Source organism: Octodon degus, unplaced genomic scaffold (genome assembly GCF_000260255.1).
Source record: "Octodon degus isolate 3935 unplaced genomic scaffold, OctDeg1.0 scaffold00081, whole genome shotgun sequence".
In the NCBI taxonomy this organism is placed as follows: Eukaryota; Metazoa; Chordata; class Mammalia; order Rodentia; family Octodontidae; genus Octodon; species Octodon degus.
Genome location: NW_004524657.1, coordinates 2089359 through 2105022, shown reverse-complemented (window position 1 = coordinate 2105022; position 15664 = coordinate 2089359). Strand labels below are relative to the sequence as shown.

Sequence of the window (15664 nt, the reverse complement as noted above, 5' to 3'; positions counted from 1 at the left end):
AATAAAAAAAGAATTATAAACTTGAAGCCTTCATATTTAAGTGGATGCCACTTGAAGATATATAAGTAAAATAAACCAGACACTCATGTGTAAATATCATATAGTCTCCCTAGTATAAGTGCTCAAAGATTTTACTGTTGGCATTCTCACTACATCTTAGCACTCTCTGATAATGTATGTTTATTGGAATTTACCTTGTTTATAATATAATTAAATGGGCACATAACAACAATAAGACATCTGGTTCACAATATATTCTATCAAATAGATATGAGAAATGTAAATTTTATAACAGCACTAAATATCTTGCTTCAGTTCTAATACAAATCCATGTCAGTTTCAAAAAATAAAAATAAATGTGGTACCTCACTTCAAAAGTCTTCCTTGAACATCCAAGTGGACTGAAAGTGATGAAAACTTGAAAAAAATGTTCACTCAGAATTCATATATTCTCAGAACAACTTTGGGGCTCATATACTGTGGGAAATCTATTTTGGCATTTGTTTCCTCTTTGTTTACTTCTCTTCTGTTCCATTCTCCCATTTCTTATCAAAAATTAAAGCACAGAACAAAGGAAAAACAAGAGGCATGGCAACTTTATTATTCAATAATGAGTTAAAAGAAAAAAATGTAGCTCAGTTTCCTCAAATTTCTATATCTGACTTAGAGTGTGTGTAATTTTCAACTCTATTCCCTTTATGTCTTCTACTCACAGATGAAACTTCCAAATGTTCATTTTTTTTGAAAATATAAAAAATATTTTGCAAAAATGTCTACAGATTTAAAGCAAAGTTGAATCCATTGCACATGTAGAAAAGCAAAATAATGACAATAACTGACTGATTAAAAATTCCTCCTCTTAAGGGCCAGCCAAAAAACTCAGCAGATTAAAGCACCTGCAAGCAGGTGCAGGGATGGGGGTTCAATCCCTGGGCTTCCAGGGCTGACCCCACCCCCAGGGCACACTAAGAAGTCAATTCAGACTGGGTGTGGTGGCACACACCTGTAATCCCAGCTCTTGGGATCACTATGAGTCCGATCTAGTATTGAGACCATGAACACCCTGTAGACCCTTCCCTAAAATAAAAAAAAATTTCCTCCTATTGAAAGAAATGGAGCAGTGTGAATTAGAGAACAAGGTGATATAGAAGACTTCCCAGCTTCTCAGATGACAAATATTTGTCATAGTAACAGAGTATCAAGTGGTTCCTTGCCTGTGTAGACATGGAAATTAAAAATAACAAAAGGGCCAGCCAAATAGCTCAGCAGATTAAAGCACCTGCAAGCAGGCGCAGGAGATGGTAGTCTGATCCTGGAGCCTGCTGTGCCAGCCCTGCCCCTGGGATGCACTGAGATGGTGAACGAGACTGGGCATAGTGATGTGCACCTGTAATCCCTGCTCTTAGGAGGCTGTAAACAGACAAATCATTACAAGTCTGAGTTAGTAGTGAGGCCCTGAATGCCCTGTAGACTCTTCCCTAAAATAAAACAAAGCAAAACAAAAAACCAAAAATTTACACAAAACAAGGTTCCACTGCAAAGCTAGCAGATAGCCAGGCATGGATGCCAGCTTAATTGCTGAAGTGAGCACATTGTGAAATGGGGTCTAAGTTGGCTTACTCGCAAAAGAAACAGAGCAGCTGTGAAGCATTAGCTTGTGTGCTGGGGTATAGTTGATAATTTCCCCAGCCTGGTGTCAGAGTTTGAAATTTGCATGGCTCAGGGGTGGGTGCATCTCCAGAAAAGCTTTGTCTCTGTGTAATGGTTTTATTCATGTGGGGTTCTGTCTTTGAAACATTAAGAACAGAAGATAATTTTGAAGTCATCATCTGTTTGAATGCACATGCATAAAAACTTTATGGCAGAGGATGAATAAGCATTTCTTTTGAAATTGCAGTTTTTTTAAAAAAATAAAACAACCACCAACTGCACTTGGAAAACCGATAGTCACCTCAGCAAGGCTGCCAGAAGGTTCCCTTATACCAGCAATATGTCTCATTCATCCAAAGTTGGATGTCACCTCTCCTCAAGCTAAATGTGGAGGCATGCTATTAACCTTTTCAGTGTCACAAGAATAAAGCAGACAAATAGAAAACTACACACCCAGTTATTGGCTTTGGAAGTAATATAGTTAGGAACAGTGGGAAAGAGAGATCAATTCCCTTTCATTCAATCAACTGCAAACACAAACCGATTGATGGCCTATGTTTCTCTTAAGGAGGTTGTCATGACATGGCAAATTGTTTTGGGGGGAAGAGAGTGAAAACTAAGGACATCAGGATGCAATAAACAGCTTTATTTTAAACTGCTGGTGTTGGTTGGAATAATTTCCTATAAAGGCCACCAGTGAGGGTGGGTTAGCCATCACTTTCATATGTGGTATGAGCAGGAATTGCAAAGTGGGGACAAGACAGCCAGGGAATTCTTCTCATTAGCTATCAGTGTGAGATAATTACTTACAAGGTTGGATTAATGGACTTCATGAACAAATCTAGATTGATGTTCCTGCACTCTAGTACAATAAGGCATCCTTCATGTTCAGTTACACCCTTATCCTTACCAGTCTCATGAAAGAAATTAAAAATTCATGAAACAGTTACAGAACTAGGCAGTTGCAAAAGAATAAAAGATCTAAGGAGCCAATTTTCCTCATGCAGATTTGGCCTTTCCATGATTGTTGAATAGAAAATCCAAGACATTGTGAGATGAAATGGGAGGCCCCTGGAGTTACAGGTGTCTGACCACATATGGAAGCACCTGGAGCCAGAAGCAGGTGGCCACCACAGTCATCACCTGGACTGAAGATCTCCACCCACAATCTGAAGCACCTAGAATTTGAGGTAACTGATCACTATGGAAGGCACCTGGGCCTGAATCTTTAGGCCTGCATTATTGAGGGTTCCTGTTTCTATTACTTCTCCACTCCTCTTTTTGTCATCTTTGCTTTCTACCTATTTTGCTGCTGTCTTTCTTGATTTTAATACATAGAGACTTATTACTTAACAAGAGGAGTATGTTTGTCAATTCTTATCTTTTTTTGAGTGCCAGAATCTGGACAATTTTTGGCCCATTCAAATGTAACTGCACATCTTTAATTGTAGTAGTGGCTCTAGCAGTATTTTCCCACCATCCATCCATCATGCCAGAAAATATAGCTTAGCAGGCATTTTTGCAGGAGAAGAATTACATGGAAAACTGTCTTGGTTACTTTTCTCTCATTACTGGAACCAAACACCTGATGCATAAAATTAAGGAAGGAAATATTTATTTAGCTCACAGTTTGTGGAACTTTCCATCCATTCTCAACTGGCCCCAAGGTAGACTGGCTCATAGCAGCGGGTAACAGTTCATGGCAGTGGAAAACAGCACATCAGGAAAAAGCAAACAGGAGGAATGATGGCAGGAAGGGCAAAAGATAGCAAGTCTGTCTCCCTATGTTTCCTTCAGGCTATCTGCCCCAGGCTGGGAGTAGCACTCACGCCCATAATCCCAGCATCTCTTACACCAATGATCCCAGCACTGGATCATGAATTAATCACAAACTGTAGACGTCTACCCCATAAGTACATGAGAATTTTGGGGGAAACTAGATACAAACCATAAGATTCTGCTTCTGCCCCCCAAAAGACTAATGGACCTTCTTTTATGCAAAAGGCATTTTAGTCCATCTCAAAGAGTGGACAAGTTCCTAACAATTGCAGCTTTCAGAGAAGTCATAGAAAGTGTCCTCAAGATCTAAGGCAAACTTTTATCTGTGAGCTCCTGTACAAATGAAAAGTTAAACAATGCCAATAGTCACAGACACAAGATAAACAGCACCATTCCAAAAAGTACAAACATCAGGATGACAAGCATTTGGACCAAAGCAAGCGTGAACTCCTGAAAGGTGAACAAAGTCTGTAATTCAAAATGGAATTTCCAAAGCAATCAGTATCAAATTGCAAGCTCCAAGTGGATCTGGACCTACTACAACCCTGATGGCTTCACTTTTAGCCCCACTTTCACCCTCCTTGCAGTTTCCCATAGATGATCCACATTCCTGGATTTTCCAAATTTCTGGAGTCTCTACTGCAAATTAAGCTTCTCCCTTTCTGCTTCACAGACTGTCCTCTCAGAGACACACTCCCTGGACTCCTAAGCCTTCTGAAATCTAAGTGGAAGCCTTCTTGAACCCAGAACTCTTTTGTTCTACATGCAACTAAAACCAATGCCACATGGATGATGTGAATGTCACCTCCAAGCTGGGAGAGCAGCCAGGGTTTCTTCACTTTTGGCTATAATGTTCAAGTGCCTGGATTGCTGAGCACTCTTACCCTAATTCCCAGAAATGAATTCTCTGTGCTGGCCACCATTCTGGAATGTGGTGTGGCCACTGCCTCCAATCTGGAACATGGTGCTCTGTAGCTTTGTTCCAAGCTAAGTCCCTCACCGTGCCAGTACTGAGAATGCAAAGATTGAAGACCTGCCACCTACTGTGATAACCTGAAGCTATCTTTTCTTCTCTCTTATTCCTGAAGAGCAATGGAGATCTCCACAGCTTTATCTTTGCAGTCCACAGCTTTATTGGTACTTATTTTTTGGCCAAACACAAAATTTTTAATCAACCTGCTGGGTGTTCTTGTCTTGATTTGCAATGTAAATCTGGCTAAAAGCTCTCAACAACTATGCACCTCTCTCAAATTTTGACTGCCTTAAAATTTCTTTTGCAATTTTCATCACTCTTCCATGCTTAATGTCAGTCTCACACAAAGTCTCTGGACATGAACAAAATTCAGAGAAACTTTCTGCCAAGCCACACATCATCTAGAGTCCAACAACCAATGCAGTCTTTCTCCCAGAAGAAATATCCATAGCTGGGCCTTTATAGGTAGGTTTTTCATAAGCTTTCTGGTCTTTCTTGTTCCAAACAAAATCTGTCTTGCAGAATAGCCAAAGCTGTTCTAGTGTTCTAGTGTTTCTCCTGTAGCACTTTCCAAACTCTTCCTATCTTATCCAATAACACATTCCCAAGAGGCTTATAAAAGTAAATAAAGGTTTATTTAGCACAAAAATTGAGAAAGTTTCAGACCATATTCATTTGGTTCTAAGGCAGACTGGCCCTTGCCAAAGGACAACAGATCATGGTTGCAAAAAACAGCAAAATAGAAAGAGGAAAATGGAATGCAACCATAACAATGCCAACAGAGAACAAGCATGTTTTCTTATGTTGCATTCAGGCTATCAGCACCGGGATAGTTGTAGCACTCACACTTATAATCCCAGCACTGAATCATGAAATGAACTCAAACTCTAGAAGTCTCTCCCATAACTGCATGATGCCTTGGGGGTACAATTAGACACAAACCAACCATAATACTGTCCAACATTTTCATGCAAGACAGACATTTACTTCCATACAAAGAGGACCTTCCCCAATGTACCAAATAAAGGTATTTATTCAATTTTCTGAGTATTGTAAATTTTTCCCCTGAATTTAGCGCTAAGTTGGCATTAATGTGCTACACTTTCATAAGCCCATACATGTGTGTGTGTATGTGTGTACAGTTCCACATTTCTGCCAAAGATATTTAGCCTTATAAAAGACTACTATTTGCATTGTCAACTTGAATAGCATTGTTGCTTTGGATTTTGGAAATATCAAAACTTATAGAACAAAAGTGCAACCAAGTGGTCACATTTTAAAGACTACAACATGGAAATATTGAAGAAAAGACAGAAAATATTCAATTTTGGAGTTATATATGTATGTGGAATCTTTTGTAAGCTATGGTTTTCAAAATTACGGGAAAAATGATAGTTCACCCAAAACATAATATAATTGTAAGACTTTGTTCAACACCCTAAGTGTACCAAGGCACATGGACTCTTATGAAATAACTATGTGTTTGATATAATAGTGATTATATCTGTGTGTGAGCCTGTAAGATGTCTTTAAGGTATAACTCAGAAATACTGACCAAGATATTTTTTTAAGTGAGAAGTAACCTGGTAAATATGCAACACAAAATGAGATCAAAATGGACAGCAGTTTTTTGAGTTGTATATATGCATATAGTATATGGATAGCACCACCACGTTAACTTTATGAGTTCACTCAGTGAACAATTAGACATTTTCTCCAAAAATGAAAAATATGTTCTGTGTTGGCCTGATGCAGAGGCCCAAGATAGAATTTCATGGGTGAGGTCCCAAGATTAAAGAACACATGTGTAAAACAATAGCAACAAATGACAGACAAACTGGAAAAGACCTGAGATCTGCATGTTCTTACTAATTATTATATAGATAAGTATCTCATATTTACATTACTACATAATACAGAACTGAAGGGCATGCATGTTGATTTGCTCTGTCATAGATACATAAATACATTTCTTTTTTCTATGTATTTAGTACAAGGTCTCACTACACAGATCAGACTCATAGCGATCCTCCTGTTTTCACCCTCCCAAGTGCTGGGATTACAGGCACACACCAGCACGCCCAGTCTCAGTGGCCATCTCAGCATGCCCCAGAGGCAGGGCTGGCACAGCACGCCAGTGATTGAACTACATAGATATATTTCACTGGGCACCTTTGCTTCACTTCTGGCCTCAGGACCTCAAGTGTACTTAGATGCCCCTGAGCATTTAAGCAGTGTGAGTTCCTCCCTAATTCCACCACCTCCAGGGCCAGGGATTTATTATTGTAAAAATGTATACATAGCTGCATAGAAGTACCTCCTTGCATTGCAATTAACAAATCACAAACCATGTAGTTTTACAAAACCACCTTTTCATTTGCAATCTCATCCAAAAGTGAGATGACAGCCTGACATTTTTCATTCAATGCTAGTACCATATTTGCAACAACGGAGTTAACTGGAATGGCTGTGTTTATTGTCCTTGACCCTGCTAAGATGCTATTGAGGTCTGCTATAACAAAATATTTCTGATCAGACACTGTTCCTAGTGGTCAAATATTGTAGTGTATGTTTAAGCCATCTATTAAGGTATTTCACTGTGAGCAGAGGGACTTACATCCTGAATGAGGATAGTCTCCATGGTCAGCATTTTTTTTGTTTGTTTTTTTGTTTGTTTGTATTGTTGTTGTTGTTGTTGTTGTTGTTGTTGTTGTTTTGGCGGAACCAGGGATTGAACTCATATCCTTGTGCTTGCCAGGGAAGTGCTTATTCCACTGAGCCATCTCCCCGGCCCCCATCCATGGTCAGCTTTTTAACCATTCTCTAATATGCCTCTTCATTGGTCAGTACTACAAAAGGTATGGCACCCAGTCTTTCACTACTGAGCTGCACAAGTTGGCAGCCTGAGCATCAGCTGTCTGCAGATGGCCAAATAGTCTATGCATACATGTAAGAGACTTTCTTCGTGAATCACAAGACATTGCTCTGAGGCTAAATCTTGAGGTGAACCTGAGGCTACTGGAACATACTGAGATGAAGCAAATGACCATACATTTACTTCATACTGGGTGTAGTTGAGCCAAAGACAAAAGGACCATTGGCATTGAATGAGGGAATGACCTACAACTTTTAGGGTCTTTTAAGCAGGGGAGGTTGGCATCACTGAAGGAGATGGAAAAATTTAAATTATTCAGGATTTGATGTACCTGGATAGAGATGTACCTAGATAGAAGTGTAAGATGATATTTTTGATTTCCCTATGAGTCTGAAAACTAGCCTGATAAACAGTTATTTTGGCCCCTCCAACTGAATGAAGCCCTTCTTTTTATAATCATATGAGAGCAAGAAAATTTTCTCTTCAGTTTGGGTGGGGTTAAATGTGGGGACCTAACTGCCAAGTTTCATGCAACTCTGCCATTTTCTTGTCCTGCCTGTTCAGGGTTTGTCTCAGTTACATTTCTCTCATTGCTAAGACAAAATATCCATAACCCAAAATTAAAAAAGGAAAGGTTTATTGGGCCCACAGTTCAGCCCATACTCAACTGGTCCCCAAGGGCAACTGGCCCTGGTACAAGGCAGTACTTCATAGCAGAAGAAAACAAAAAACTGAGAACAAAAGGAAGGAGTGATGGCAACAAGGGCAAAAGAGAGCAGGTCTGTCTCCTTTAGGTTGCTTTCAGGCTATCTGCTTCAGTCTGGGTGTGGCATACACACACACACACACACATAATCCCAGCAGTGTTTACAACCATAATCCCAGCAGAACTCACACCCATAATCCCTGCACTGGATCACAAATTAATTACAAATGCTAGAAGTCTGCCCTAAAACTCCATGAGGCTTTGGGAAACAACTAGACACAAATCATAACATTCTTACTCTGGTCCCCAAAGTCTCATGTACATTCCTTTATGAAAAAGGCATTTTAGACCATCTCTAAGAGTTGCTAAGGTCCTAACAATTTCAGCATGTGTAATAACTCCACATCCTGAGGGGCCTCCAAGTTCTAAGGCAAACTCTTACCTGTGAGCCTCTGTAAAAGTGAAAAGTTGAACACTTTCAACAGGCAATAGCACAAGATAAACATTACCATTCCAAAAGGTACAAACAACAAGATACAAAACTTTGGGAACAAAGCAAGTCTAAAATCCAGAAGGGCAAACAGAATTCCTGTAGGTCCATGTGGTACTTCTGAAGCAATCTGTGGCCAACTGTGAGCTCACAGTAGCTTAACCTCTAAGGAACTCTTGGTGGTAGCTGCATTGATTCTGTTTTACTCCAGCTTTGCACACTCCTTGCAGTTTCCCTTAGATGATCCACATTCTTGGCTTTTCAAACCACTTCTGTGGTTTCTGTTGCACGTTAAGCTTCTCGCTCTCTGCTTCACACACTACCCTTTAAGAGTTATACTCCCTGGTCTCTAAAGGCTTGGGAAGTCTAGGTGCAAGCCTTCTTAACCTCAGAATTACTGCATGCTGCATGTGCCTACAACCAATACCACATGGATGATGTGAAGTTCTCCTCCATCTGGGACAGTAGCCTGGCTTCCTTCACCAGGATTGTTGAGTACTCTGACCTTGATTCTGAGGAATGAATTCTGTCTACCACCCACCATTCTGAAATGTGATGTGGCCACTGCCTCCATTCTGGAGCATGGTGCTCTGCAGCTTTCTGCTCAAAGCAAAGTCCTTCACCATGGCATTTCTGAGGCTGCAAAAGGTGGAGACCTGTTACCTAAGAAGCTGAGGCTATCTTTTCCATTCTCTCCTTCCTTCTGCCCAATGGAGATCTCCTCAGCTTTATCTTTGCAATCCACAGTGTTATTGGCACTTCTTTTCTGGTCAAACTCACATTTTAAATTATCCATTTAGTTCTTTGCTCTTGATTCTCAACATAAATCTGACAAAAGTGCCTAACAATAGCCACGACTCTGCTTTGATATTCTACTGCCTTAATTTTTTTTGTAAGTTAAATCAGTCCTCAGTGCTTAATTTCAGTCTCAGGAAGTGTCTGGACATGATCAAAATTGAGATAAACTTTTTGCCAAGCCATAACATGCATCATCCAGAGTTCAACAACCAATGCAGCCCATCCTCCCAGAAGAAAACTATGCAGCCTGGTCTTTATAGGCAGGATTACTATAGCCTTCTGCTCATCTATGTTCTGACCGTAGTCTCAAATAGAGAACAGCCAAAGCTGTTTCCAGTGCTTCTCCTGTAGGCAGCATCTCTGAAACTTTTGTATCTCTTCCCAATGAGCCATTCCTTTTTTGATTAATTTTATTGAGAAAAAAATAGCAATGAGACAGTTTCAAAACTCATTAGTAGGACAGGTTCAATCATTAATACATTCCATATTGTTCTCTTCATAGTGGTTATTCATAGTACAAGATGCAGACATGATATCTTGTCCAAACACTATTAGTACAAATCTTTCTTCTCATTGATTAAGAGAAAGTAGCTGTATATCTATTCTAATCATTTTGTATATACAGATACAAAATGGTCCTTCATTTGTATCCCCATTTTTGTTTACTTTTGTCAGAGATGGGTATTCCATTACCATTTAAATATTGTTGTTCATGAATTCAGCAAAATAATACAATATAGTCCAGAAATCCATAATAGTAATGGGTTATCCATAGGACTGGCAATGTCAGAAGTTGTTGACTTGAGCCTTTTACAGCTCAGCATATTAATATGGCTTTAATTTTCATACTTCAATATTATACTTTTCTGCTGGATGGTTAAGACAAACATAAAGCAAGATCTATATAAAAAATCTGTAACTTTTGTATCTGACATAGTCAATCAAATCCCCTCAGGATTTATCCTGAAACCCTATGCCACAGTTTGTAGCTCCTTTGTCAGTGTCAGCCATGTACTCAGTAGCCTGAGGTTGGAGAATCACTCAAATGGCTTCCATTAGTCACAGCTCTGATGAGCCATCCCTAAAAGTCCTGTAATCCACATGGTCAGGTTTAATCAAAACAACGAACACTATCAGTACCAAATTCTCTCTTGGTTACTTTCCTCTCATTACTGGGACAAAATACCTGATACACAAAATTAAAGCAGAAAGTTTTACTTAGCACACAATTTGTGCATGTTTCAGTCCATATTCAGCTGGCTCCAAAGCAGACTCACCCAGGCAGAAGGCAGCAGATCATGATGGCAGAAAACAGAAAAACTGCAAGAGCAAGTAAGGAGTAATGGCAACAATGGCAATAGAGAATAAGTCTGTCTCCCTTGCATTGCACTCAGGCTATCTGCACCAGGCTGAGTATGGCACTCACACCAATAATCCCAGCACTGCTAACATCCACAATCCTAGTAGCACTGACACCCATAATCCCAGCACTGGATCATGAATTAATCACAAAGTCTAGAAGTCTGCCACATAACTGCATGATGCTATAGGGCAACAACTAGATACAAACCATAAAACACTATCCAAATTTCCCATATAAGACAGACATTTACTTGTATAGAATTAGAATTTCCCCAGTGTACCAAATGAAGGCATATATTCAATTTTCTGAGCACGTAAATTTTGCATCCGATTTTAGTTATAAATTTAAGATAATGTGATAAAGTTGTATCAGTCTAATAGCCCATATATGTATGTACATGTTTGTCTGTGAGGACAGTTACACATTTCAGCCCAAGAAATTTAAGCTTATGCAAGATTCCTATTTGTGCTGTCATTTTGCATATGAATGTTACATTTGATTTTGGAAATATTAAAACTTTCCACACTAAAATACACTTAAGTGATCAAAATGAAAGATTGGAAGAAAAAATACTAAAAACTGGAACTCAAACATATTGAAGGGAATACAGAAAATATATACTTTTAGAATTAGACTCATCTGTATGTAGAATCTTATGTAACTTAGGGTTTCAAAATTATGAAAAAATTTGCTGGTTCACTAAAAAGATATCATAACTATCAGATTTTGCTCTATACCTTAAGTGCAGCAAGACATATGGACTCTGAAAAGATAAATATAAATGACTGATGAACTAGTAATTATATCTGTGTGTGAGCACGTAAGATTTCTTTAAGGTATAACTCAGAAATAATTACCACAATATTTCTTTCAGTGAGAAGTCACCCAGGAAATATGAAACTGAAAATGAGACAAAAATGGGCAGCAATATATATATTCATTATTATAATTCTATAATTCCTTATTAGAATTCGTTATTAGAAAACTATCATCAGGAGATCCATGAGATTTCACATAACAAACATATAGGGTAAGCAGAATTTTCAGATTACTACAACATTTTCAAACCAAAAATAAATTCTCTGTAGTGTTCTACAGAACAATATCAGAGAAAAATTTATTTTCAACAACAGGAGACATTCAATTTCATGATGAGAGCATAGAATCATACTAAGAAAGACATTTGTCACAACATACGTAATGTTGATTTCAAAAGGGAATTCAGTTACAAATCATAGAAATTATATGAATGATAGGATGTAATTCCTAATGTTGTGCTTTGTAACAGGATATACATTGTTCTTCTCCCATTGTTTCAATGGAACAGTATTTCTTTAACTTATAAGTAGTATGTATGTCATATCCTCAAACAAATATGATGCCATTCTTTCTGGGGTGAAATGATATCTCAATGTTGTTTTAATTTGCATTTCATGGATGGCTAGTGATGTGGAGCATTTTTTCATATATTTATTGGCTTCTTCAATTTCATCCTCTGAGAAGTGTGTGTTCATCTCAGATGCCCATTTCTGGACTGGGTCTTTAAATTTTGGGGTCCTAGTGGTTTTTAGTTCTTTATAAATTTTAGAGAGCAGACCTTTGTCTGAGTACTTATTTGTCAAGATTTTTCCAAATTTGTGGGTTGTAATTTCTTTTGACGTGCAAAAACTTCTCAGTAACAGCAGGTCCGAGTTGTTAATTCTTTCAAGTGTTACCTGTGTTATTTGATTTTTGTTCACGAACTCTTTGCCTACTCCTGTGTCTTCAAGGTATAGATTTAGTGTTTCTCTTCCAGGAGATTTAGTGTTTCTGTTTTAATGTTTAGATCCTTAATCCATCTTGACTTTAGCTTAGTGCATGGTGATAGACTCAGGTCAAGTTTTACTATTCAGCATGGAGAGAGCAAGTTTGTCCAGCACCATTTGTTAAAGAGGCTATCTTTCTTCCAGTGAGAATGTTTGGCCCATTTGTCAAAGAAAAGATGGCTGAGTGTAAATATCATATATTCTCCCTAGTATAAGAACTCCAAAAAAGAAATACAAATAGAAAGGTATAACACAATTAAAAGGAAAGCATGAACTTGAGGACTAGACAATGAAGAGAGAGCAAGGAGAAGAGCTAGGAAACATGACAGAGGCAAAGCCGTACAGCAATATGTATAAGATGGGAAAGGCAATGATCCTGAGAGTCTTCAGAAGATTTTCGAACCTAGCAATTAATTGGAAGGATTCTCACCCTGACTAACTATATTTACTGACACCTGTGAACTAAGCAACTGCACTGAAGATGGCAATTTGTAATAGGAGGTTCATGCTTGGAGTGCCTGTCATTCAGGTCTTCTGAATACATGCTGCTTGTCATGACATGCCAGTTGCTGCCATGCTGTCTCTCAGGTAGATGATTGTTTAAAAAGGAAGAGAGTGGTGAATGAAGGCAGGAGACAGGAAAAGGAGTATTGCAGGACTCTCCCGCAACAATGTTGTATATGGTTAGATTTCTGGACTTAAGTGTAAACATATATAATTCTTTATTGCTATTTCTTAAACATTTTTTAATTTTTTGTCATATTCTGTAGGGACTTAAAGTTTAACATATCAATACTTGATGAAAAATACCTGTTCCATGTTATGCCTAAGATGATTGATATTCAGACAGATAGTGAGGTTAAGCTCAACAGCCTAGGTTGTATGGTAATAACAATAAGCTTCTCTTCTGGAAGGTTAATAACCTAAGTTTTCAGACCAAAAATTAGAGAAAAAGGATGGCTGCAAGGAAAGCCAACATTTCGGCCTTAGCCTTCCAAGGTCAATTAAGACTCAAGACATATGACAACCTGTATTGTAACATCATGTAACTCAGTTGTGTTCCAAATTTTCTGGTCATGGAGATTATGGGGCCAAAGAGGAAAGTGATCAAAGATGTAGAATGTGTCTAAGGAGAGTCAAATGGAAAGAAAACATTCTCTCAGGCTGTTACAGAGAACAAATTGGCCAAACTATGGCTATAACTCATCCACATGGCTGACACTGACAAAGGATATACAATCTGAGGTACAGGGTCTCAGGATAAATCCTGAGGGGATTTAACTGACCTTATCAGATACAAAAGCTGCAACTCCTGTTACATAGGTCTTGCTTTATCTTGGTCTTAACCATCCAGCAGAAAAGTATAAAAATGAAGTACCAGAAGTAAAGTCACGTAGTTATATTGAGCTCTAGGGGACTCGGGTCAATAACTTCTGACATTGCCAATCAAGAGGAAGACCCAATACTATTATGGAATACTGGAATATCTTTGGAATATTTTGCATAGTTCACACACCAATACTATTTAAATGATGGAACTAAACAAAACAAGGGGATATAGATGAATGACCATTTTGTATCTGTGTATGCAAAATGGTTAGGATAGATATATAGGTACATTCTCTTAATTAAATGAACAGAGGAATTTGTTCTAATAGTATTTGTAGATAGGATATCATGTCTACATCTTGTACAACAAATAACCACTAGGAAGGTAGTATGCAATGTGTTAACTATTGGAATTGTCCTACCAATGTGATTTGAAACTATCTCATTGCTATTTATTTTGCAATAAAATTATGGAAAAAAAGAAATATGATGCATACTGGAAAACATCCAGAAATGTGCCACAAAATGCACATTTCAAAAAAGGACATTCACTGCACTGTTTCGAAACATTTTATAAAATAAATAGGTGCATGAGGCCAGAAATGGTAAAATATAGGGAGAATATTTGTAAAAAGGTGAGAAAACAAGTCATTATTTCAATGGTATTATAGGATTCATTGCAGATAAAGATTATGAGAAGCACGTAATGTACCAAATGAAAATGTGAATACACAAAAAATTCTATTTAAGTCAAACATTATCCTGCATAACAGACACAAGAATTTAATTAAACTATCCACCACTGCAAAAAGGAACCATTGATTTGCAAATTGATTCTTGAAACTGAGCAGTGCATCTCTGACATGGCCCTTTCCGCATTTAAACACAATTTATAAGGAGACATTTCATTAGGACTTTTTTCTTACCACCTCTTTAACTAGGCCTTTTCAGACATTAGGCAGTAGAGAGTGTAAACCTGTGATTACACTTGTAATAATATCACAAAATAAGCAGAGGTTAGAAAATTGCTGAAAGCTTTAAAAAACATTCCATTTCATACAGAAAACCAGAATAAAAAAACATTACCAAAATAAAGAAAAGAATAAGAGGCAAAAAATTCACAAGGAGTAGAGCAGACCCTCTTGTGTAAATAAAGTGGAAACACAGGTGAGTGACAGGTAACTGCCTCTTGCAAGGTAAGACACACCCAGTTTGGGTGGATTAGCTCTGGGTGGAGAGACCCACCCTAGGGTGGATTCCCGCCTGAGTGGTATAAAAGGGAAGCCCAGGAGTAAGAGTTCCTTGCGCTGCTTCCAAGGAACTCCTCTTTGCTGGAGCCTTGGACTTGATAACGGCACCAGCAGGAGATTCATTCACCTGCTGAAACCAACGCACAGGAGACTCCCCACAGGGCTCCGGGATCTCAGCTGGACTCCCTGAGCCTCCGTGTGGGGACGGCCTTTGCCACTCTCCTCCACGTGCCTCTGGGTGCACAGTGTGAGTAGATCTCCCAATTCCGATACACTTGTTCACCTTGCATCGTCTCTTTCTCCAGAGAGAACAGACTGCTGCGGGTACGGATGTTCGGGCAGGTACCTTGGGACCTGGACAGGAACTCCTGGAGGAAGTGCATGGCTTCACTTCTCAGCATCAGTCAAAAAGTGTGAATGTCCGCTGTGTCGTTCCTTCTCAACAAAAACAGAATTTATCGGATTTCTTTTGGTGTTCTGGAACACGGCCTCGCTGCCTAGTTCCAGCTCTCTTCAAAGGCATAGTACTTCCCTCTCCCGCGCCCCAGCCACAGCACCGTAGGAACGCCACAGGAGACCCACCAGAGGACGTTCTTCAGGGCCCCGTTTCTCCCGGGATCCACACATTCCTAAGAACCTTCCGATA

General features: G+C 38.8%; 1 pseudogene; it reads left to right on the top strand.

The window, feature by feature from the left end:
- LOC101588116 overlaps positions 1-15664 on the top strand; it is an 84085-nt pseudogene that overhangs the window by 67085 nt on the left and 1336 nt on the right.